The sequence below is a fragment of the Mustela lutreola genome, chromosome X (genome assembly GCF_030435805.1).
Source record: "Mustela lutreola isolate mMusLut2 chromosome X, mMusLut2.pri, whole genome shotgun sequence".
NCBI classification, from domain to species: Eukaryota; Metazoa; Chordata; class Mammalia; order Carnivora; family Mustelidae; genus Mustela; species Mustela lutreola.
The window spans coordinates 30,712,759-30,736,523 of record NC_081308.1 but is presented as its reverse complement, the minus strand read 5'-3'; positions in this window follow the sequence as shown (position 1 = coordinate 30,736,523).

The following is a 23,765-nucleotide window of genomic DNA, read 5'->3' as shown; positions in this document are numbered from 1 at the left end:
GTGCCCATTACATCACATGCCCTGCCTAATGCCCATCACCCTGTTACCCCTTCCCCCCACTCACTCCCCTCCCCTCCCACAACCCTCAGTTTGTTTCCTGAGATTGAGTCTCTAATGGTTTGTTTTCCTCTCTCTTTTCCTATTTTATTTTTCACTCCCTTCCCCTGTGATCCTCTGTTTTGTTTCTTAAATTCCACATATGAGTGAAATGACATAATTGTCTTTCTCTGATTGACTTATTTCGCCTAGCATAATACCCTCCAATTCCATCCATGTCTATATAAATGGTAAGATTTCATCCTTTTTGATGGCCGAGTAGTATTCCTGTGTGTGTGTGTGTGTGTGTGTGTGTGAGAGAGACACATTTTTTAAAAGATTTCATTTATTTTATTTGAGATAGAGCAACAGTGAGAGAGAGAGCATGAGCACGGGGGGAGGTGGGGAAGGCAGAGGAAGAAGTGAGCTCCACCCCAGGTCCCTGGGATCATGACTTAAGCCAAAGGCAGACGCTTAACTGATTGAGCCACTCAGGTGCCCCAACACATCTTTTTTTAAAAAAGATTTTATTTATTTATTTATTTGTCAGCATGAGTGAGTGCACAAGCAGGGCAAGCAGCAAGAAGAGGGAGAATCTGCCTCCCTGCTGAGCAAGGAGCCCGATGTGATACTAGGACCCTGGGATTGTGACTTGAGCCAAAGACAGATGCTCAAGCCCTGCTCAGTGGGGAGTCGCCGTCTTCTTTTCCTCTCCCCTCATGCTGTCACACTCTCTGTCTCTCTCAAATGAATAAATAAAATCTTTTTTAAAAAAGTGCTTCTTACAGATACATCTTATGGGGAATATTTTTATATTCAGTTAGAGAAATTTTAAAAATATTTTAATTAATACTAACTACCACTTAATCTAACGTGAGCTTATGCTCAGATATGAAACTGAGGATTTATAACTGAATTCTACTAAACACAAAGTCTGTGTAGTTACGAGCTAAGGTTGAGTGTATGGGTCCTGGGGACAGATCTGCACATTAAGTACTTAGAAATGACAATTAAATTCTCATTGCCTCAGATAGCTTATTTATAAATAGAATTGTACCTGTCTGGTAGGATTGTTGTAGGAATTCACTGAGCTAATGCATCTTCTTCATTTATACTTAGAACAGTTCCTGGTAATAGCAAACAGCTCAGTGTTTGCTATTACTATTATTGGTCCCAGTTTTCAGATTTATTTGTGTTCAAATATCTCTGAAATGTTTCTCTGACAGTACCTCTGATTCTCCCACAGTCAGACTGTTTATCTCTTTTATTGCATTGGAGGTATAGGAGTAGGGATTTCAATTGTTTCCTTTTCCCTGAGCTCCCAGTAGACAAGTAACAAGGCCTCGCTTGAACGGTGGTTCTCAACCTGAGAGCCACAAGCCATACTGATAAACACTGAATGAAATCAACTGACACAGTTGATGTTTCTGCAGCCCCAGCTTGGCTAGGGTTTTCCCTGCTACTATCTTACTTTTTTCTATCTCAAGAATCCGAGGTTTTTCTTCTGTGACATGAAGAGGGGGAAAGAGATCTTCCCTTCTCACCTCCCCCCGCCAAAGACTGTCCCCAGGAGAAAACAAAGCTACCCATAGCTGGGCTCTATCTTGTCAGAAGCAACTTGTTTTCCTCACCATTCATAAGAATGAAAAATCCTTTCTCTTTCTCTTTCCAAGATAGTCATTTTGGTTTTTTTTCCTCCTAAGCTTTTACCACTAGGAATCCAGGTTAGATGTCCTCGGAATCCAATAGGCTTGTAGGAACCCTTCCAGCAATCTTAACTCTTCCTTGAACTGGTACGTCCTCCTCCTTCTGCTCCTGTAAAAGCCAACCCAGCCCAGATGACTTGTTTCCACCAGACCCCACGCCTTTCCTGCCATACCTTGTACTGATGAGAACGATCCTCACAGGAAATGCAGTGAGAAAAATAAAGGTGGTTTTGCCAGAAACAATGTAGTGCTTAGAGAATATCCTTTAATACATGGTTGGAAGATTACGGTGGCTGCTCAAGGTGATCCAGATCTGCTGTTCAAAAATGAAAGCCTAAGTATACTCATTGTATCAGGCTCAACACAGTTGGCATGAGGGTAGAGGTCCTTCTCACATCTTTCCTAGGCATGTGCACAGCCCTGCATATGCATGTGGTTCTCTAAGTCCCCACAATTTTTTATAAGATTTGATTTATTTGAGAGAGAGTGAACGAGAAAAAGTGCACAGGGGCAGAGGCAGAGGGGGAAGCAGACTCCCCATTGAGCAGGGAGCCTGATGGGCAGCTCAGTCCCAGGACTCTGGGATCATGACCTGAGCCCAAGGCGGGCGCTTAACCCACAGAACCACCCAGGTGCCCCTAAATCCCCATAATTATATCAGAGCTTTTCAAAGGCCTGGATGACCGTTTCATTTCCCAGGTCTTCCTTTCAAGTTTTTGGTCAGTCTCTTGTTTGCTCCAACTGGTATTGCCCTTGTAGGCAGCAGCAGTATTAATCAATTGCCATGGACTCTTTTTTTTTTTTTTTCTTTTTCTCTTTTTCTTTTAAGCTCGTGCTTCATATAGGGCTTTTTCCACCCGGTGTGTTCTGAGATGGATCAAGCTGGCAGAAGCCTTGTGTATGGGCCTTTCCCAGGATGCTGCTAGAGAGAGAAAATAGTGCAGAGCTACAGACCATTTCTGCTTCTTTAAGTGTCTTCTCAGCTGCTGGTTTTCGTAGCGATCAGAGTTGTTGAAGCTGTTCCTTGTCATTGTTACCATGGCGGGGCAGAGAGGGAGATGACAACAGGGAAAGTCCCATCTCCACAAAACACACTGTCCTTTCCCGACTTCAACAATTTCTCTTGAATAAACACTCCCCTGGTTACTGTAGGGCTGTGTTTCATTTTCAAGGTTCTGAGAAGGTTGTTTTTGACAGTTTGGGCCAGGGTCCTTTGGTTTCTATGGCTTTTTGGTCATCCTTGCTGTACGTTCCAGAATTCCCACCCCTCCTTTTGCTTTTTGATCTCCTGTTGATGCCACACTTTGGTCAAATGTGCAAGCAAACGACAAATAGCAAGGGTTCCAGGTAATGCAGTCCATCAAATCCATCTTCTGGAACAAAGAAACAAGTGGAGAAATGGGGTGAGGAGCAATTTGAGAATATCTGCTACACCATTTTTATAGAAACTGATGTGTAAACCTGAATACCAATTTACTTGGCAACGAGAAATAATTTTCACATGCACTAGAACACATGAAATTGAAATGACTAGAGCATCCACTCTCTGTACACAGAAAGCAAAATTATAATCAGCAGTCTGCTTGCTTGGCATGAAATCTGAAAATACAAGTAAATAATAATGTCAGGTTTAGTTTGTCTACAACTTCATGCCTGAAGTAAGAATATACTTGGCATAAGAGCCATCTTCTCCCTGTAAAATACTTGGATGGGTTCTGCTCAGTGGTTTTTAAAAAACAATCATCCTTCTTTTCGTATTCTTTATTAGCTGGGTAAACTTCCATTCCCATCAATAGTTGAAGAAAGCTGTCAGGACCCAAAGAATCCTTATTAGGATTTTCACATAGCACAACTAGGTGAGGTTGTCTAGGAAACTTAAAAATTTCACAGAAGTTTCTCTTATCTATATTGTCGTTTTCTTTGGATCTGTCACTTTAAAATCCCACATACTGTTAACAGATGAAAACAAATTGCTTGATTATAAAAGTTAAGTTATAAAGTAGTTTTTGGTTTTTTTTTTAATAAGTCAGCTTGGGCTAAATTTTGCTCTGGTAGCTCGCAGCAAAAAAGTGCCAGCGGCATACCACAATAATGATTGATTTTTCATTCAGTTTACATATCTATTGTGGGCCAGATGTGACTTTATTTCAGGGTCCAGGCTATCTATAGCCCTAAGATATTCCTAGTCTCGTGGCAGAGAAAAAGAAATGAAGAGCAAGGTACATTGTGACTATGAACTTTTCTCCTCAAGAGTGACCCAGTCGACTTCTCCTTACAAATCATATGGCCAAGCTCAAATCCATGGCAGCAAGAGGTGCGTCTTTCTGCCAAGCACAAGATAAGGTGCAGGGAAACATGGGGACTGTACTTGACCATAATGCAATATACCATACTCTCCTACTCACCTATCTTGGAAGCCAAAGTTAGGAGTCTTTCCAAAGCTTCTATGATTCTTACTGCATCCTTTTCATTAGGATTTGACAGCATGACTGCATGATAAAGTGTATTAATTGAATGTCCCATGTAAGTTTCAAGGCAGCAAAAGTCCTTATGGATTGAGTAGAAGAGAGAGTTTATGTGGATCTGAAGTGAATTGAAGTGCTACTCTCCGTGCCAAGTTCAAGCATGCTATTCTTTCTGTCCTTTTGCTTTTAACAAAGAGGGAAGAAAGGGTTCCTAGATTATGAGCTACAAACTACAGCAAGCCAGTGATTTTCTCAAGTAAGAAGCCATCTCTTTCACAGTATTTAGACTTACCCATAATTCATCATTCTTTACAAAAATGTTTATCTTCAGATTTGTCAAAACTGGGCATGATAATAAGGATGGAATAGAAATAACCACCTGGGCACAGTGAATTCACTCTGGCTAACTTAAGTGAAAGTGATTCATTAAAGAATATTGGGTAGCTTACAGAGTTATGCGAGGCCTAGAGAAATTCTAGAGGCTAGATTTCCAAACCTGGATAGGTGACTGTCATAATTGGAAAAATGTTGCAGTAGCTATGAGAGCAACTGCCCCTCAGCAGTATAATGCCTGGAACCCTGTCTCGACTGCCACTTTCCAGCACCGGAGCCATTTCTGTGACAGCATGTCATTCCTTGTCTGAGAGCTTGGTGTTCCTTCTGCCGAAAAAGCCAGACAGAATGGAAGCCCCATACTGGTGTCATTTCCTCACATTGCTCCATTTTGAACCAGATTGGCCCGTAGCATTACTGGTCACATGCCTGTCCCCAGCTGAAAGGGATATTTGGGATATGATAGTCTGCTTTTTATGTTGTGAGATACGTGAACTTCACAATGCAGGAAGTTGCCCATAATTAGTAAAAGTATGATTAAAATACTAAGCAAGCATGACTATGACATACACTTCTACCCATGAAGGTAAAACTCAATAAATATGGCAAGAAGAACTAAAAGCCAATCCTGCAAGAGGAAAGCTACCCTAAAACAAAATGATTTGGACAACAAACTCTGGAAAGTTTCAGCGGAAGGAGACAAAACTTTGAAAGTTTTGCTCACCGGATAAATTTAAAATAACATCAAATTGGTTGTGTGTTTGTGAAAGGAATAGCTTGACCTTAAATCTGTCAAATAAAAAACAAATCCAGTCTTAGCAAGGAAATACTTTGTTCAAAAGGATTATTGCAAAGATTGTTGTACTAGAGAACATTCTGACCATAAAATGCACAGTAATGTCAAGAATTAGGCAAAAGGAGCTTTTCTTTTATAGAGAGGAGTAGACAAATTGGGTATGGGGAAGAGGGATGAAAAGATGCAGTCAGAGATCAGAGCATGTCTTAACGCTGAGTCTAGCCTGTTCTCAGGAGGGACTGTTAATGAGGGGCTGTGTGCTGGCTCGGGAGGTGGAGGGGAGGGAGGTGATCAAAGCTTAGGGACTTGGGGGAAGGAGAGAATCTTAACCAACATTCAGTTAATAAGCATTTTGTTCTGACTGATGGGTGATGGAGTTGGACAAGCAGTTCTGCTAATCATTTATAAGACAGGTATTGGAAATTTGGAGGGTGTGTATCTGGTCTTGTCCCAGGTAAATAAGGGAGGCATTTGTGAGAAGCCCTACGGAGAAGGATGACCCTGGTCCAGAACACAAAATGGTGGGGAGGAGTCCTTTAATTGCCACCGTTTTTCAGGAGCACGCAGCTCAGCTCTAATTCCACACTGTCATATCCCTTGCCCTAGGCAGCAGAGTGTGCAAACTGTTCCACCTCTGTCCTCTGTGCCTAAGATTTACGCCCTCCTGAGAAGCTGAGGCAGACAGGATGTGGATTTGGGTGCACCAGGCAAAGAGGACAGGAGTGAGATGTTATGGTGAAAACAGGGTAATTCAGTGAGATCTGTCCCCGCATCTCCTTTCCGTCTGTAATCTGAGACACTAAAATGGTTTCTAACTGGCCCAAGAGCAGAGGCTTAGAGATCTTGCCGTTCATAGAGCCCTTGCTAAAAGTACTAGAATCATTACCTACCAATTTTTGAAGACCAGTATTTTAAGCCCCATTCATGCACAAAGTATATGCAATCAGCATATTTAGATATCACTTTTAAAAAGTTTATTTATTTTAGAGAAAGCATGTGTGGACAGAGGGAGGGACAGAGGGAAGGGAGAGAGAATCTTAAGCAGACTCCGCACTGAACACAGAGCCTGATGCAGGGCTCAGTCTCATAGCCCTGAGATCTTGACATGAGCCAAAATCAAGAGTCAGATGCTTACCTGAGCCATCTCAGTGCCCCTGTATCTCACTTGTAAATATAAATGGACAAACAAGGATTTGAATACTCGGAAAAGCCTCTGGCAAGAAAATAGGGAAGTGGGAACAGGGCAGGAGGAAGGAAAAGAGACAAAACTTGTTAAAAACAATTTCAGGTAAAGAAAATGATAGTAATAATAATACATTTCAGAAAAATACGGAAAGTTTTAAATCCATTAAAGATATGATGAATGCCATTACACTTTTTTAAAAGACAACTTTACTGACTAAAAATAATATCTTGGAAATGGAATCAAAATGTCAATAAAATGGTTAGAGATAATGTCAAGGCAGTATTTCACAAAACAGAAGAGATAAAGAGTTACAAAATAAAATGAAGAAAATTAGATATCTGAGATATCTAATCTGAGATGACTAAGTTTCAGAAAGAGAAAAAAAAAAAGGTGGCAAGAAGTTATTAAGCAAAACAAAATTCTCCAAGAAAACTTTCCAGAACTGAAGGACATGATTTCCTTGAATTAAAAGAGCCCACTCAGTGACAACAGAATTCAAAGCAGCGAACACCTGGCTCCTGGATGGCTCAGTTGGTTAAGCATTTGACTTTGAATCAGGTCATGATCTCAGCATCCTGGGGTCAAGCCCATGTAGGGCTCTGTACTCAGCAGGCAGTTTGCTTCTCTCCCCCAGCCCCTCCCACTGCTCCTGCTCTGTCTCTCTCTTTCAAATGAATAGATGAAATCTTAAAAAAAAAAAAAAAAGGCAAGCAAACATATAATTATAAAATGTCAATTCAATGATAAAGAGGAAATCTGAAAATTTACCAGGGAGGTAGGATTCCATGGATCAAAATGGCATTGGACAAATTATTTCCAACCTGAAATAGTGTACCCAACCGAATTCTCAAAAGTGAGGATAAACTAAAGGCATTTTAGAATGTGAGTGGTGACTCTTTAATGGATAAGGAAAGCTCCTGGAAGACTTGTTTCTCCCAAAGTTAGAAAAGTTAGAATTTAAAAAAAAAAAAATATATATATATATATATATATATATGCAGGAGGAGAGCAAAGGGGGTGAGAGAAACTCAAGCAGACTCCCTGCTGAGTCCTGGGGCTTGATCTCAGAACTCTGAGATCATGAGCTGAGCTGAAATCAAGAGACAGTTGCCTAACTGAACCAACTAAGCCCTCCCGCCCCCAGGTTCCCCAGCTAATGCTAAGGAAAAGTTCCAAAAACACAACTGTAAGCAAGCTGAGAGGGTAATAGCGCAGTTTGGGGAGGGGAGATGGACTATTGAAGGAGAGACAAATCGTGCACCTGCTGGAATACCAAATGCATTTGAATGTTTGATTAGAGGTTAAGAATTCTCTTAAAAAAAGATTGGAGAAGAGTTAAAAAGGAGATGTTTAGGTAAACATTTGATTGTGTTACATAATGAGACAGATCTTATAATCCAGATCTACACTAAATGCTTTGGAATTTATTGGGGGGGACCGTTCTGCTTGTGGAACTCTTTGCAAAGAGGATGCGACCATTCATTCAGTCACTTATTCAACAATTGCTAGTTGGGGTCTAATAGGTAACAGGTGTGACCATAGGTGCCGGGGATACTGCTGAGAACAATACCAACAAAAATCCATTATTCCTTATGGAGCATCAGTCTGGTGTGGGAGAAGGAAGAAAATTAACAAAATGAATAAACAGAGTCATATGGATGATGATAAATGCTAAGAAGAAAAATAAGACATCATTTAGGATCAGGAAGTGGCAAAACAGTAAAGCAGGGGAGAGAGAAGGGGGACTCAGGGAACCTGTGAGGCTGAAAAGGGAATTCATTGTTGGAGAAGAGTCTGCCAGTTGCAGACTTATCAGTTATTCTGTTCCGGGGTGATTCCAGCCACTTGTTCTGAGATCCAAGAAAGCCTAGTCAGTCCTATAATTGATTGAATGGCAGTCTTTTCATCATCTTAGATGATCAATAAGCATTAACTGCAGACCTTTAGCTGACTCTTTCTTAGGAGCAAGCCTTTTGGGTAGGTCTCAAAGACTATGGAATCAGCTTGGGTGTATTTGATTGAAGCATTATCTTGAATTGGTCGTAGTTTGGTATAAAGATTTTTCTAACAGTCCTTGTAGTCAACAGTAAGAATTTTAAATCCTAGCTCTGCCGTTTACAATCTCGATGACTTTGGACAAGGGCCATGGACTGGGTTTCCTAGGTTGCAGAATCTGATTTGGAGCTTGGCAAGCAGGGTATTTCCCAAGGAGTACCCTGGGATGAACACCTTGAGAAGAGCGAGAAAAGTCCAGTTTTGGTGCAATCTTAGCGGAGCCCCCAGCCATTCCCATGGGACTTAGGCACTGGGGGAAAAAATCCTTCAGAAATATCTAGGGTAAGCCCAAGATAGGTATTTGTGCATGCAATTTCTTTCATTTATCAAGCACAAAAATTCCATTTGATTGATAGAATACAGATTATGTTAACGTACAAATAAAACTTTTCTGGCATGGATAGAACTATTCTGAAGCATTCTGAACACAAAGATAGTACAAATAAGAAAATAACCTTCTACAGAAGGGGAGATTTTCTACTTGGGAATTTTATATCAAGATGAGAAACTTAGCCACAGTCTAGCATTTAAAGGCTACCCTGAGTGCCTTTAGATATTTGAAACTATTTTTAGGTTTCATTGTCTCCCTGACAATGATCTGCTATTTTGAGGTCATAGGAAAATTGGAAACCATCCTATAGAGTGGTTGCATTTTAACTTGCAGCTTATAGAATATCCATTTATAGATCAAGGCTTTCTAGTCAACATTTAGTTTTAAAATCCAGCTTTGTTTTTAGAAGAGGACAAGCTAGAATTATGTTTATTATTCAGTCCATAAAATTATAAAAATAAAATAATGTTTTCTTCATTTTTTTCTTCCATGACCCTTAAGATGACATAAGACTCATACTTAAAAGAAATGAACTCAAATCTGTAGTTACTGTTTTTGTAGATCTACAGAAGTGAAAATTTCTCACTCCATACATCAAGAATTGACAAAATTAATATACCTATGTACTAACAAATATTAAGCTATAAACTCCTACATATTCTGCACTGTTTTGAGCACTATGATGAAATTCACCTTAGAGTTTCTGCCCTTATATTGCTCATTACATATTCAAGACCCAAAGAATCTGAAGAGTATAGTAAAAAGGTGTAACATAATTGTCAAGAGTTTTATGTTGCAAATGGAACCTGACTTTGTTTTTTTTGTTGTTGTTGTTGTTTAAGTGAAAAGTAAATGTATGGCAAAGATATCTGTCAGCTCACAGAACTGACAGGATGTCTGGAGAACCAGGCTCATAAAATGCAAACACAGGGATGCTTGTGTAAGAACACAATGATACTAGCTTTTTTTTTTTTTTCTGCAGTTGAAGTCAGCCCTTTGTGCCAGATGCTTCCACAGCTGTGCATCTAATTGTTCATTTCTTCACCTTTGTGACAATTTCTCAAAATTCAGGTTCCCTAACCACAAAGTTAAGTTATGTTGGGTTATTTGCTGGTGGCAGAGAGTCTCCTGTTTTGGTGTTTTCAGAGGGAGTTTGGGACTTGTCTTTCACGATGATTCCCATTGATGAGGATTCTTCCAAATTAAGAGAGTTGGGTGCTGGGAAGTGATAAAAAAAAAAATGACACTTTGGCTACCATGTGAACATTTTGAAGTTTGTTGAAGTCCAGTGGACAAGGACAGATAAAGATGGAGGAACCAGAGAAGGGCTTTGTGGAGAACGAATGAGCTACGATGCATCAGCTCAGTGTGACGCCAGCATCAAGAAACAGGGCCAAGGCTGAGGAGACTTGCAGATAGCAAAAACTGCAGGTTGCTGCAATTCAGCGAGAAAAAGTGATCCTTTACAATTCCTGAGATGCTTTAGTCCTCCTACTTCCACCACTCTTCTGAGAATGTGTCCCCATGTCATGGTGGAACCTCTGCAGCATCGTCACAAGAACCATTGTGTTTGCCAACTTGATGGGACCATGGAGATCACCAGGCTGATAGAGGTTTCTTATTTTACAAAGGGCAGCTCTGAGGCCCCAAGCAGGAGTTCGTCACCTCAACCTAGTCAGTCAGCAGTCAGGTCAGAATCAGAACCTGACAACCTGGTTCCCAGGCAGAGCTCAGTCTACTACATACATTCAGTCTGTCACACGTCGCTACACCGAAGGCTGTTGCGTTGCTTTGTTTAGGCCCTTGCTTGACTGTTGGTTGCCTCCGCCTCCTAAACTCTCCCCCCTTAGGTCATTCCAGCTTTCTGCTGATGGCCGATTAATCTTTCAAAGTGGAAAGACTGCAGTGGTTTCTCTAATGAATGAAGTTCAGACCCCCAAGCCTAATTTCTGAGGCCATGGCTGCCCCTTGGGCCTGGTCACCTGCAATTCCCCAAATTTCTTCCTCAGAGTCAAGTCCTCACAGGGCTCCTTCCATTATTTATAGTTATATATGCTCTGGCCTCTCCCTGTAGTTCCCTCATCCCTTTCTTTCCTATGTACTCCTTTATGTTTTATATCAGCTCAACTATAATTTCCCCAAAGAAGAAGTTGCTGGAATCTCAGAAAAGCGTTGCTATGTCCTTTGCTGTGGTCCCATAGCGTCCTCATATGCACAACTATTGTATTCCCAACTGAGTGGATTTATTGAAGTGTTTGTCTTCCTCTCTATATTGAAAATATCCAGGATACATATTGTATCCTCATGCTTAGGTCAATTTTTGAAAAATACCAGATATTCAGTGAGCAATTCTGTGTCAGAAACTTTATCCACCCACCTTGTATAACTTCTAAGAGCTTATTCTATGGACCCAGGAACATGGACTTAGGGAACATTTTCTGTTTTTTGACCTAAATCTCTCCTGCACTGATTAAAAACCACTTATACTTTGGAGTTGTCACCCAATTGTAACATCTTTAGCCCTTTACGAATCAAAGAGTAAATGTTCCTACAAATACAACTTTGTCATCATTTTCATTTTGAGAATGGACCAATTTGTGTACATTTTTATGAAAAGATGGTTTTCCAAACTGAACTGAGAACAGTAATCTATTAAGACTCGGAATCATATCATGAGAAGTGGATTTAAAAAAAAAAATTCTAGCTGGGTGTGGGAGAGGTGCGGTGCAGAGGAAGAGGGAAAGAGAAAATCTCTAGCAGACTCCTGCTTAGCAGGGAGCCTGATGTGGGACTCAGTCCCATGACCCAGAGATGATGAACTGAGATGAAATCGATAATTAGACACTGAACTGACTGAGCCACTCAGGGACCCTGAGAACTATGTCTAAACTAAAACTTGCACTCCTTAAAACTAATTAGTGTAAGAATTGGGGAGGTTTAATATAAATCTATAAGCTTGGGTCACCCTTTCAATTCTAACCTATTAGTGTTCTTCTTTTAAAATTGTTTAAAATTAAATTTAATTTTTTTCAGTGTTCCAAAATTCATTGCTTATGTACCACACCCAGTACTCCATGCAATACGTGCCCTCTCTAATACCCACCACCAGGCTCACCCCATCCCCAGGCCGCCTCCAAAACCCTCAGTTTGTGTCTCAGGGACCACAGTCTCTCGTGGTTGGTCTCCCCCTCCGATTTCCCCCAACTCCCTTCTCCTCTCCATCTCCCAATGTCTTCCATGTTATTCCTAATGCTCCAGATGTAAGTGAAACCATATGCTAATGACTCTCTCAATGTGTTCTTTGTGCTAAACCAAGTTTTATATAGTAAGTGTTCAAGAGAGCTATTAAGAATTATACTATTTTATCTTCCTTTCTTCTTAGCACTAACTTGAGGAAATACAGAAGAGGTAAAAAAAAAAAAAAGGGGGAGAGGAAGAGCAAAGAACAGTGGGACATCACTCTGGCAGAGTGCGCACCTGGGATAATTCCGTGTCTCAGAGTTATGCAGATTTCAGCAGGATATGGATTGGAAGACACAGATTTTGCAGGAGAAACACACAGATTCTCAAAAAGTAGAACTGAACTCTTATTTTCTATCCTAGTAATAAGTGGCATATGTCGCCCCATCAGAATCTGGGAATCTAAAATGACTAAGACCAGTTACAACACTAAATACCACAATGGCATGAAAACCACATTGACAGGTTTATGAGCGCTTTTAAAGGACAGCTGTGCCTCCCTGCCGCCTTTCCATGGAATGCAAATCAATAGAAAATGACATTTCAGCATTGCACTCTAGCGAATATTAAATATCAGATGCTTCTCAATGCTGGCAGTAAGTGGGCCACATTGATTTTTTTTTCCCCTGGCTCCACTGGCATCCTGCTAATGAAGCCTGCCTCTGTGGGCTTTTACTGTATATGCTAATAGGCACCGTGGGAAGAATGCATCATATCAGAACCCCTAGCCCTGTGAGAGCAGTTTGTGGATAAAGAATATTTGCTCTTAGAACCACAGCCCATAGTAAAACATCTGACTTAGGGAAGTATCAAGCCTGCCACAAATTTATATCTTATCAGTGAGTTTGCATCTTTGGAGGTCTACATTATGTCAGATCTCTGTCCATTATAGAGACCTAAATTACTTCAGTAAGAGAAGCTGAGGGGATAGTACTCAACAAGGTTACAATATATTGTGTGGAGTCCTGGTTCTCCAGACTTGGCTGTCATTGGAATCACCTGGGGAGTTTATAAACCAATGGCTGACTGGACCCAACCCTCAGTGATTCCCACTTAATGGTGTGGGCTGTGGTCTTAGTATCCAGATTTTTAAGTGCTTTCTGAGTGATTCTAATGGGCAGTCAAGGTTGAACACTACTGATGTCAAGAGTGCATGCTGTAGTTCAGATTTCGAGAAGGCGTTCTTCCACTGAGTTGTCAATGATGATGATTATATTTGTTTTTGTCCTGGTTCGCTCATACTCACATTCATGTGTTTGATAGGCTTACCCAGCTTCTAGCAGTGATTGTATGTGTGTGTGTGTGGGGTGGGTAGGAATGGCACACACTATCGGAATTGGACAAAGAGCTGGTCACTTATAGTATTTGGTTTTGTTCATACTTAACTTGCTGATCTTTTTCTGGATACCTAAAATGGGCATAGTATTTTTCAGAAAATGTTGGCAACTGATGGTCATCTCTTTATACTCTTTATTGTTATATATTGTCAGCTTGAACAGTGAGCACACTCATTATTTAAAATAAATATTTTGGGATAGCATGAAGTGTTGGTCTACGTCCTGCAGTTCACAATGTGGGTACTTAGCAGACCACAGAGGAAGATGGCCTTGAAGGGTAAAAAAGGCGCTTTCTGCCTATTTCCAGTACTGTCTGGCCTGCTTTTCCCAGAATAAAATGAAGCCCTAAGAAAGTCAAAACTGAATCAGATGATTCTTCCAACACCAAATGGGTCGGGGTGTGGTGCAGGTGGGAAAGGAATGCAGCAGCCTAAGAACATTCCTTGTACTGTAACAGACACCACACTGCCTGAGCCATTGTGAGCCATGCACGGTGGATGGGAGTAGATGGATAGGGTCCTCTATGGACATTCCTTAGGCCTTCCTGAGCTTGTACCAGATCCTTCTCCATGCTCCCAATGTGCTCACTCTGTCTCCTTTCCCATCTTCTCTCATTTACCTGTTGGCTTTCTGTGCTTTTACTTGCCCCCATTTTCCGTCCTATCCCCTTTGCTTAAGGAAATCAACTTGGCCCCTTAAGACTTGAAATGTAGTACTTTGGTTTTATTCAATGTAGACAGCATCTCATCTGCCCAGTTACTCCTCGTTCTGCCTAAAAGGGTAATGGTGAGAGTTTGCTTTGGTCCCAAGAATGGGGTTTGAAACAGTGAAAGGCTTCCAGTCTGTTTCATTTTCCTTAAAATGTGTCTGAAATTATTCATGTCTTAACTTGTAGGATACAATTTCCTTTCCAATATTCCCAACTGGGCCACAAAAGAAATTCATCTTCCTTATGTACTTTGACTTTGACCTAATTTCTAACTAAATATTATCTTCTTATATTAAGAGAGTTTCTCCCTTTTCCTTGACCTGGTGATGTTATAAACTTTCTTGGATTAACTATTAATAAAGGGCATCGTGCCCAGTTTGCTTCATTCTGATCCCTAAATCCAGTGTGTCTAAGAGAGGAAGAGAAACCTCAATTCACCCCACTACACTACATTATCAACATAGGCCAATATTTCTTAGCACTGATGTTTACTTAAAGGTGGAGAGGTCAGGCAGAAAAAGACAGAGAACGATGAAGTACAGCTGTCTACTACCCAAAGCAAATATTATCTCCCCAGTGAATCTAAGTGCATAAGGTCAAAGGCTCACCTGCTTTTTTAACAAGAACAGTAGGTTTCACAACTACCTCCCCACCTATGCACTTTGTAGCTAATAATGATGACAAGTCTCTCGGTACACTTTTATAGGAAATAAAAAGCCCACAATTACTCTGTCAGCACACATAGTAATGCAGTTATCCCTTAGCTTAGAGTCTTGTGTTGAATAGCCATTCAGGCAATACTTCTTGTATGTGTGAAAATCAGAATATTCTACTGGTGTAGTTGTGACTTCAGTTTTTTTTTTTTTTCACCATTCTGAGAGTCCTACATCCAACGAGTGGAGTCTACTACTGACTATGCTGACAAGTTGAAGACATTTGTGACCCACCTTCATTTAGTTAAACCACAGAATGAATTGCTTGGAATCTCACATGTGTGTAGAATGTGAAATGTGGAGAAAATAATGTATGGGTCCAAACCATTCAAAGTGAAAGACATGAATAATCTTGCCAAAAATGGACAAATTATGGGGAAAACCCACTCACTTAAAAGAAGGCAGTTGTCATTTTCTTAGCTCTATTACACACAATATATACTAAAGCCTTCTGTATGGAAAAGAAATGGATATAAGACTGTTAGTGATCTTCTCAGGTTAGTAGATAATGGAAAAAAAAAGAGTAGAGCACGTACCAGGTCATTCATATCTGACAAAAAATCCTATATTTACAATTAAATCTTAAGGGAAAGATAGGTTTGACTGAGCTTCTCTTTCTCCAAATGACTCAGGGATCAGGTAGTTCTGCATCAAACATCTATTGCTACAATCCCTGCTTTATATGTTATTTGCAACACATAGCCAGATACAACTTTTTTTTTTTTTTGGAAAAAGTGTTTAAAATTTACCTCTGTCAAGACCAAGGAAGTTGCTCAAATGAAACCAGTCTGATTTGTGATTGCTGCAACTCACCATATCAACATAAATCATACTCTCACACATAGATAATTGAGACTGAAATATTAGTAAAAACTCATAAGGATGATGTTTTATAAACAACAGAGAATTTTATTTTCCATAGTTCTGGAGATGAGGAAGAACAAGATCAAGGTTTCTTGATGCAGATTCCATGTCTAGTGAGGGCCACTTCTAGTTGGTAGATGGCTGTCTTCTCCCCTATAACCTTACATGTCAAAAGAGGCATAGGAGCTCTCTGGAGTCTCTTTTATGAGGGCACTAATCCCATTCATGAGGGTTCCACCCACATGAACTAATCACCTCCCAAAGGCCCCACCTTCTAATACCATCACATTGGGCTTTAGGATTTAACATAGGAATTTTGGGTGGACACAAACATTTAATCTATAGCAGGTACCCTAACATAAATTATTAGCCATTAAGAATTGCTGGTTTCTCAACTCACCTTCTACTCTAGGATTCAGTTGGAATAAATAAATGGCATTGGATTTCAAAGTTGACCTCAGTCATGTTGAGCCTCAGTTGAGGAGTTAGGTCATATAAAAAATAATTTTCAGAAAATGAGCCTTAAATTACCTTCTCGACTCAGTTACGTCATAAGAATTAAATCTCCTCTAGGAACCATGAATCTAGAGAACGTAGTTCCTGACTTATTAATTTATGGGTGTTAGGGAGTAAGTTGCAGGAAACATATGAAGAAAGTACTTGGGGGACCTTGCCATGCCTAGGGGTGTTATGAATGTGTCAAATATAAATGGTCAGATGAAGCATGCATAGAAAAAAGTCATCATCAAACCCAGGAAATTTAGGAGCATATATTGCAAGACAAACAGTAAGACAAAAAGATGATTTTTTTAAAAAAAGGTTGTTAAACAAGAGAGATAAAAAGAAAAAAGAACAAAAAAGATAGGAGAGAGGTAGGATCAGATAAGAAAATAGCTTGTTCATTTATTGCTTGAACTACTGCCCTGTGTCAAGCTCTATATTAGATGTTCAGTGTAGTTAGTGCACTCTAAGTTACAGTCTCTGTCCATAAATCTTTGGGTGAGTCTTTTATTTGGGATCCTGCTTAGCTCATCTCTTAAATGCCAGCTTCAGCAATGTATTAGGGTCACAAGGCCTGTTTCTTTCAAGACACAAAATGCCTGGAGGTCACTGTACGAGCATTTTTTAAAGACGACTTGACAACAGTAGTTGTATTAGTGACATTGTGTCTGGAGTCATTAGACTTCTCTTTTGTTGTACTTGTGGCTGTTTATTTTTTATACCCCTTGAGGACTCATCAGGTAAGGAATTAGAAGAAAATAATTTTTTTCTAGTACAGCATAGCCTCTAGTGGGAGGTCTGTTCATATAGCTCTGAGACAGCCTTGCAAAAAAAAAAAAAAAATCTCTTCAGTTGGAAAAAATATATACCCAATAAGAAAAAAAATACATACTTTCAAGATTGGAGTATTGAGATCTTTCTGGAAAGTTTGATCTTCTTGAGGTCCTACTCTTGCTGATTTTAATAATTCTGGAAAGTTGGAGGTCTAGTCAGTGACATGCAGTAAAAAATAAATACTGCACTTTAAAGTTTTGCCCTTTTTTCCATACTTTTACTTTTTTTTTTCTTCTCCAAGCAAATCAAAATGGTACTCTGTTTAGAAATAAATTAGCATATTGAAGAGTAGTTCTTGGAAAAATTCAGTAAATCCAGAGAATTGGTGGTGGTATCTGGGCAGTTGGCCAGTCCCCCGTATGTTATCTAGACTTACACTGCATGCAGTAATAACACCAGATGGTCCATTTTCCCATCTGTCTAGAGCCACTCACATTCTTTCCAGAGAGACACATTTGGGGATTCCCAAGCTCAATATGCCAAAAGACAAAATGAAATGCAAGTGAAAATGAGAAGAATGAAAAGTTCCCATAAGGGTGCATTTTTTTAAGTCATCAAAAACTAATGAGAGTTTGCATTGTCATTAAATTGCTAGTATCCATTTGGGTTACCAGTGAATATTGACCCATACTCATTCTATTCACTCTGTGTTCCTCCACTGAATAGTGAGTGTTGATCCCTAGCTTCCCACGGCTTCCGTCAGCAGCATGCACTGAGGATGCTCCGACTGTAGGCTCAGTCACATCTGGCTTCTGGTCTCCATGAGCTCTCGACCAAGGCTGGTGGTGTATTACCTCTTTAAATCCTTGTATCTGATGGGCCCAGTGTGTCCCAAGCTGCAGGCTCCCTCCTTTTGAGTTTCCCAGGCACAGAGTAGATTCTGTTCCGGTTTCTTATTTTGTATGCTAGGTTTTTTTTGTTTGCTTGTTTGTTTTTTGTTGTTGTTGTCTTGTTGTTGTTGTTTTTTAATAAGAGTAGTTTGCCTTTTTTTTCAGTTAAGCCCTAATGGACCTTGACTCTAATATTTCACAGTTGTTCAACACTCTGCCTCTCTTTACAGCCTGCTTACCTCAGTCATTAGGGAAGGGATGATGAGGCCATTCTAGACTCCTCTGGTTCCTTTGCAGTGTCCTCTGGCTGGTAGTTCATAAACAGCAGGTTTCTGATAGGCAAATCTGAAGAAGTGCTGATGTGGAAGGTCCTCCTAGGTTTGCCAATCGATGAAGGGATGGCATTTTCATGGTTCCCCCTAAATACATAAATCACATAGGGCAGTATATAGGACTGGAGATTTTCTTATTGTGCACACAGTGCTTCACTTCCCTGTTTAAGGAGGCATTCTTGAATTTTACCCCCAGACTTCTACATTGTTCTCTGGATTCTCTGATTTTGGCTAATTTCTTCTGGAACAGTGCTTCGGGAATTAAAACTCCTAGTGGTGACACCCTGTTGGGCATGCAGAAAGCCCTACCTCCTCCTCTTGTGCTTATCCTCAAAGGTAGCCTCCTTCATAGGGTCCCTGGTCAGCAACCTGTGGGCACAGACACGATGGTACTGTTTGAAAAAAAAAAAAAATGAACACTGAATGGGGCAAGCTAAATGAAAAAAACTGTAAAAAGTTAATGGTTGGTCTAAACTACAATTAATTTTTTCCAAAGTATTCTAGAGTCTGTAATTCTAAGTACAAAACTGTATTCATGGGGCATCTGGGTGGCTCAGTCGGTTAAGCATCTGACTCTTGATTTCAGCTCAGGTCATGATCTCCTGGGATTGACTCCTGTGTCTGGCTCTGCACTCAGAAGGGAGTTGGCTTGAGAATTTTCTCTCTCCTCCTCCTCTGCCTCTCCCCCACTCACGTAAATAAATAAATCTTTAAAAAAAAAACTGTATTAAAAGGAATGTTTAAAGATGGGCTCCCTGCTGGATGTGTAACCTGCTTTAAAAAAAAAAAAAAAAGAGAGGAATGGATGAAGGTGGTTTCTGGTGAAGAATTGGAAATTGTACCTAAATTTCGGATGGTTAATTCAAAGGTTGTTAAGTTTAAAAAGAGACCTCATTCAAAGGGATTAACAAAAACAGAATTTTCAGGGAGAGATGAGGACAGATAGGTTATTGACATTGAATTGTAGGTGGAAATGTGAAGATTAGTTACAAGTGTATATCCAACCCTGGAGTACTCCTGGATTTCTGTGAATAACAACACAAAATATCTAAAAAACAAATGGAAAGTAATTTAAATTTCAGGACACTAAACTGTGGTTTAGAGGAAGCCAGAATCAAGACTAGGATGAGAGGCTTCGCGTGAAATCTAACATTGCCACAGAAAATATGGCCAGATTTGGCAAGCGGTTATTTTCATGTGAATGGAAAGAAATTAAATGTGAAGCTGATTTGAGGGCTTCAGAATTTAGAATGTCTGGTTGTAAGTGATCCCTTGAAGATAGAGGGTAGGGAAGGTATAGATAGGAGATTCAGAATCTGTTCTCTTTGTTTGAAAATGTTTCTATCAAATACAATGTACTCTGAGGCGCCTGGATGGCTCAGTTGGTTGAGCATCTGGCTCTTGTTTTCGGCTCAGGTCATGATCTCAGGGTCATGAGATCAAGCCCTGAATCAGTTCTAGGCTCAGCAGGGAAGGGGGGGTCTGCTTGAGATCCTTTCTCTCTCCCTCTCTTCCCACTCAGGCTCACTCTCTCTAAAATAAACAAAATCTTTAAAAAAACTACATGCACTGTACCCTCTCTGTGGCAGTTATTACTGAGTATTTTAAAGCCTACATTCTACTAATGGTAGCTCTCTCTGCATAGCTCTTACTATTTTTCTTATAAGAACCTTTGGATAAATGAGATGTTGGGCTCCCAGGAGGAGAGAAATCCTCCCTCAAATGGTCAAATTGAACATAATAATGGAACAGTTTTCATAGGCTTGGACAGGTCTAGTGAATCAGCAAACAATCACGAAGTCCCCAAATTCTAATCTCAGTTGAGAGATATTACCACTTGGCCTGAGCTGGCATAGAGAGGAAATGGTATCAGAAGGGTCTGATAAGACCTGGCCATGTAGACTAGAGGTGGCTGAAAAAGATCTGTGGTCTTAGAGGGATGCAGATGCTGCCCAAACCCTGATAAGGTTAAGGATGGATCTGGGTATGGAAAAGAAAATAAATATTCCATCTTCCCTTCCTTTGGTTTCAGGCTGGTTTCCCCCACTGGTCAAAATCAACACAGGACAATGGAGCTCTCAAGACACAGTCCATAGAGGTCAGCCTCCCAGAGCACAGAGCAGGGCCAAAAGGTAGAAGGATTAGAGTCCATGCATTTTTTTAAAAAGATTTTATTTATTTGAAGAGACACAGTGATAGAGAGAACACAAACAGGGGGACCGGGAGTGGGAGAGGAAGAAGCAGGCTTCTCGCTGAGTGGGGAACCTGATATGGGGCTTGAACCCAGGGCCCTGGAATCATGGCCTGAGCTGAAGGCAGATGCTGACCTACTGAGCCACCCAGGTGGCCCTTCATGCATTTTTTTAAACCAATCTTGACTTACCTCATACTCGTCACACTAGTACTTTTATATTTCAATAAATATTTGTTCACTGATTAAAATCCACCTCTCTGGCTCTATTCCCATCGCTATTAAGTAAGAGCACTGTTTCAGGCTCTTACTACTTTTTCATTGGGACAATCATCTAACTTACCTCATTAACTGCCTCTGGCCCAGTTCTTATCATGCCCCTCCCCTGCTGTGAGTGTGTCCTCATTAGCTACTCTCTAATGGCCCAAGTCATGTAGACTCTTTATAAACTGTATGTTATATCTTTGTATCTAGAGACCGTGTGTCTAGAGATAATATTTTATTGAAGAGAACTAATTTATGCATATTGTAATCCTTTAGTTCTATTTAATATTAGTTCTATTCAATAAAATATGATCTCATTAGATATTAATATTAATATTATAATATTAGCCATGTTTTCTGCAGGAAGGAGATTTCTTGTAAACAATGTCCAGTAGGTTTCCAGTGGTATAAAATCATTTGGATCACTTCTTCTCCAAGCTTGGTTCCGTGGGAAGTATATTGTTAGAACTACACATTCATTTACCCCCATTTGCTCAATTATTCAATAAAGATTCATCCTATAGTATTTGTCAGATATTGTTAGGTACTATGGATATAAAATGCATATCGATAGCTTATCCTCTAGCAAGAGTTAGAGCTGAGTGAATCAATGGCTGCAGCACAGGGTCCTACTATGTGCTAAGAAAAGCTCATGCTCAGGGCAAACACTAGTGTGTGAAAAGAGTTGTTCCACTTGAGGAAGGGAAAGCATAGAGATGTAAAGATGACCAAGCTCATATTTAAAAAATAGGTACACTGAAAATCAGCTGCAGGAGAAAAACTGGAATAATGTAAAGGATTCAGGATGAAAGAGCATGCCACAATGAGGAGTCACAGGTGGTTCAGTATGGATACAGAGATCAAAGGCCATATATGATAAGCCCACAGCTACTATAATACTCAGTGATGAAAACCTGAAAGCTTTTCCTCCAAGATTGGGAACAAAACCAGGGATGTTTATTCTTGCTACGTTTATTTGACATTATACTGCAAGTCTTCGAGAAGTTAGACAAGAAAAAGAAATGAAACCTATCCAAATCAGAAATGAAGAAGAAAAATCATGTCTTTTTGCAGATGATCTATATAGAAACTCTAAAGACTCCTCCAAAAAACTAGGAGAATTAATAAATGAATTCAGTAATGTTGTAGGATACAAAATCTATATAAAAAATTAGTATATTTGTATATTATATATAGTACATATATACTATATATATAGTAAATTTTATATTATATATAAAAAAAATTCTATACACTAATTGTGACCTATTAGAGAAATGAAGAAAAAGAATCCTGTTTATAACATATTTGGGAATTAACATAATCACATTAATAAAAGGATAAGAACCATATGCTCATTTCAATAGATGCAGAAAAAGCATTTATAAAGTACAACAGCCATTCATGATAAAAATCCTCAACAAAGTAGGTTCAGAGAGAACATATGTCAACATAATAAAGGCCATGTATGAAAAACAGACAGCTAATATCATCCTCAATGAGGAACAATTGAGAGCTTTTTGTCTAAGGCCAGGAACAAGACAGGGATGTCCACTCTCACCGCTGTTATTCATAGTACTGGAAGTCCTAGCTGCAACAATCCAATAACAGAAAGGAAAGGCAATCATTTTGGCAAGGAAGAAGTCAAACTTCCACTATTTGTAGATGACATGATACTGTATATAGAAAACCACCAAAACTCCACCAAAAAGCTGCTAGAACTGGTAAACAAATATGGTAAAGTTACAGGATACAAAATCCATAAATGGCATTTCTACACATCAATAATGAAGCAGCAGAAAGAGAGATTTAAAGAAACAAACCCATTTGCAATTGCACCCAAAACAATAAGATACATAGGAGTAAACCTAACCAAAGAGTTGTACTCTTAAAACTGTAAAATAATGATGAAAATATATATATTCCTCTGCTCAGCAAAGGAAATCATTAACAAAATCAAAATGCGGACCTAGAGAATGAGAGAAAATATTTGCAAGTCATATATCTGATAAAGAGTTAATATCCAAAGCATGTACTCATACAGCCCAAAAATTTATCCAATCAAAAATGGAGATAGGGGGGCACCTGGGTGGCGCAGTGGGTTGAGCCGCTGCCTTCGGCTCAGGTCATGATCTCAGGGTCCTGGGATCGAGTCCCGCATCGGGCTCTCTGCTCAGCAGGGAGCCTGCTTTCCTCTCTCTCTCTCTCTGCCTGCCTCTCTGCCTACTTGTGATCTCTCTCTCTAAAAAAAAAAAAAAAAAAAAAAAAAAAAAAAAGGACAGTTTTCCAGAGGAAACTTACAAAAGACTAACAGGTGCATGAACGGGTGCTCAATATCACCTTTGATATTACCCGTAAGCATCATTAATCACTAGAGAAATGCAGTTCAAAACCATAAATGATGTATTACCTCACCCTTGTTAGGATGGTTATCATTGAAAAGACAAGAGTTAACAAGTATTGGTGAGGATGTGGGGAAGAGGGAGCGCTTGTGCACATGGGTGAGGATGTTTGTTTGGATACCACTATGGAAAACGGTATTTTTTCAAAACTTAAAGATACACCTACCATATGATCCAGCAATCCCAGTTCTGAAGATAAATCCAAAGGAAATGAAGTCTCTGTTTTGAAGAGGTGTCTGCATCCCCCTGTTCATTGCAGCATTATTCACAACAGCCAAGATACAGGAACAACCTAAGTTTCTACCAGTAATAAATGGAGAAGATGTGGTATGTCTATATATGTATATATAAATATGTGTGTACATATATGTATATACACATACCACATCTTCTTCATTCATACAAGCATTCCTTACAGGGGAATATTATTCTGCCCTGTGAAAGAAGGAAACCCTGCCTTTGGCAACATGGACGGACCTCGAGGGCACTATGCTAACTGAGATAAGTAAGACAAAGACAAATACTGTATAATATTACTTTTATGTGGAATTAAAAGGGGGACAGACTAACATAAACAGAGACTACAATGGTAGTTACAAGGGTCTGGGGGATGGAAGAAATGGAGAGCTCTAGGTCAAGG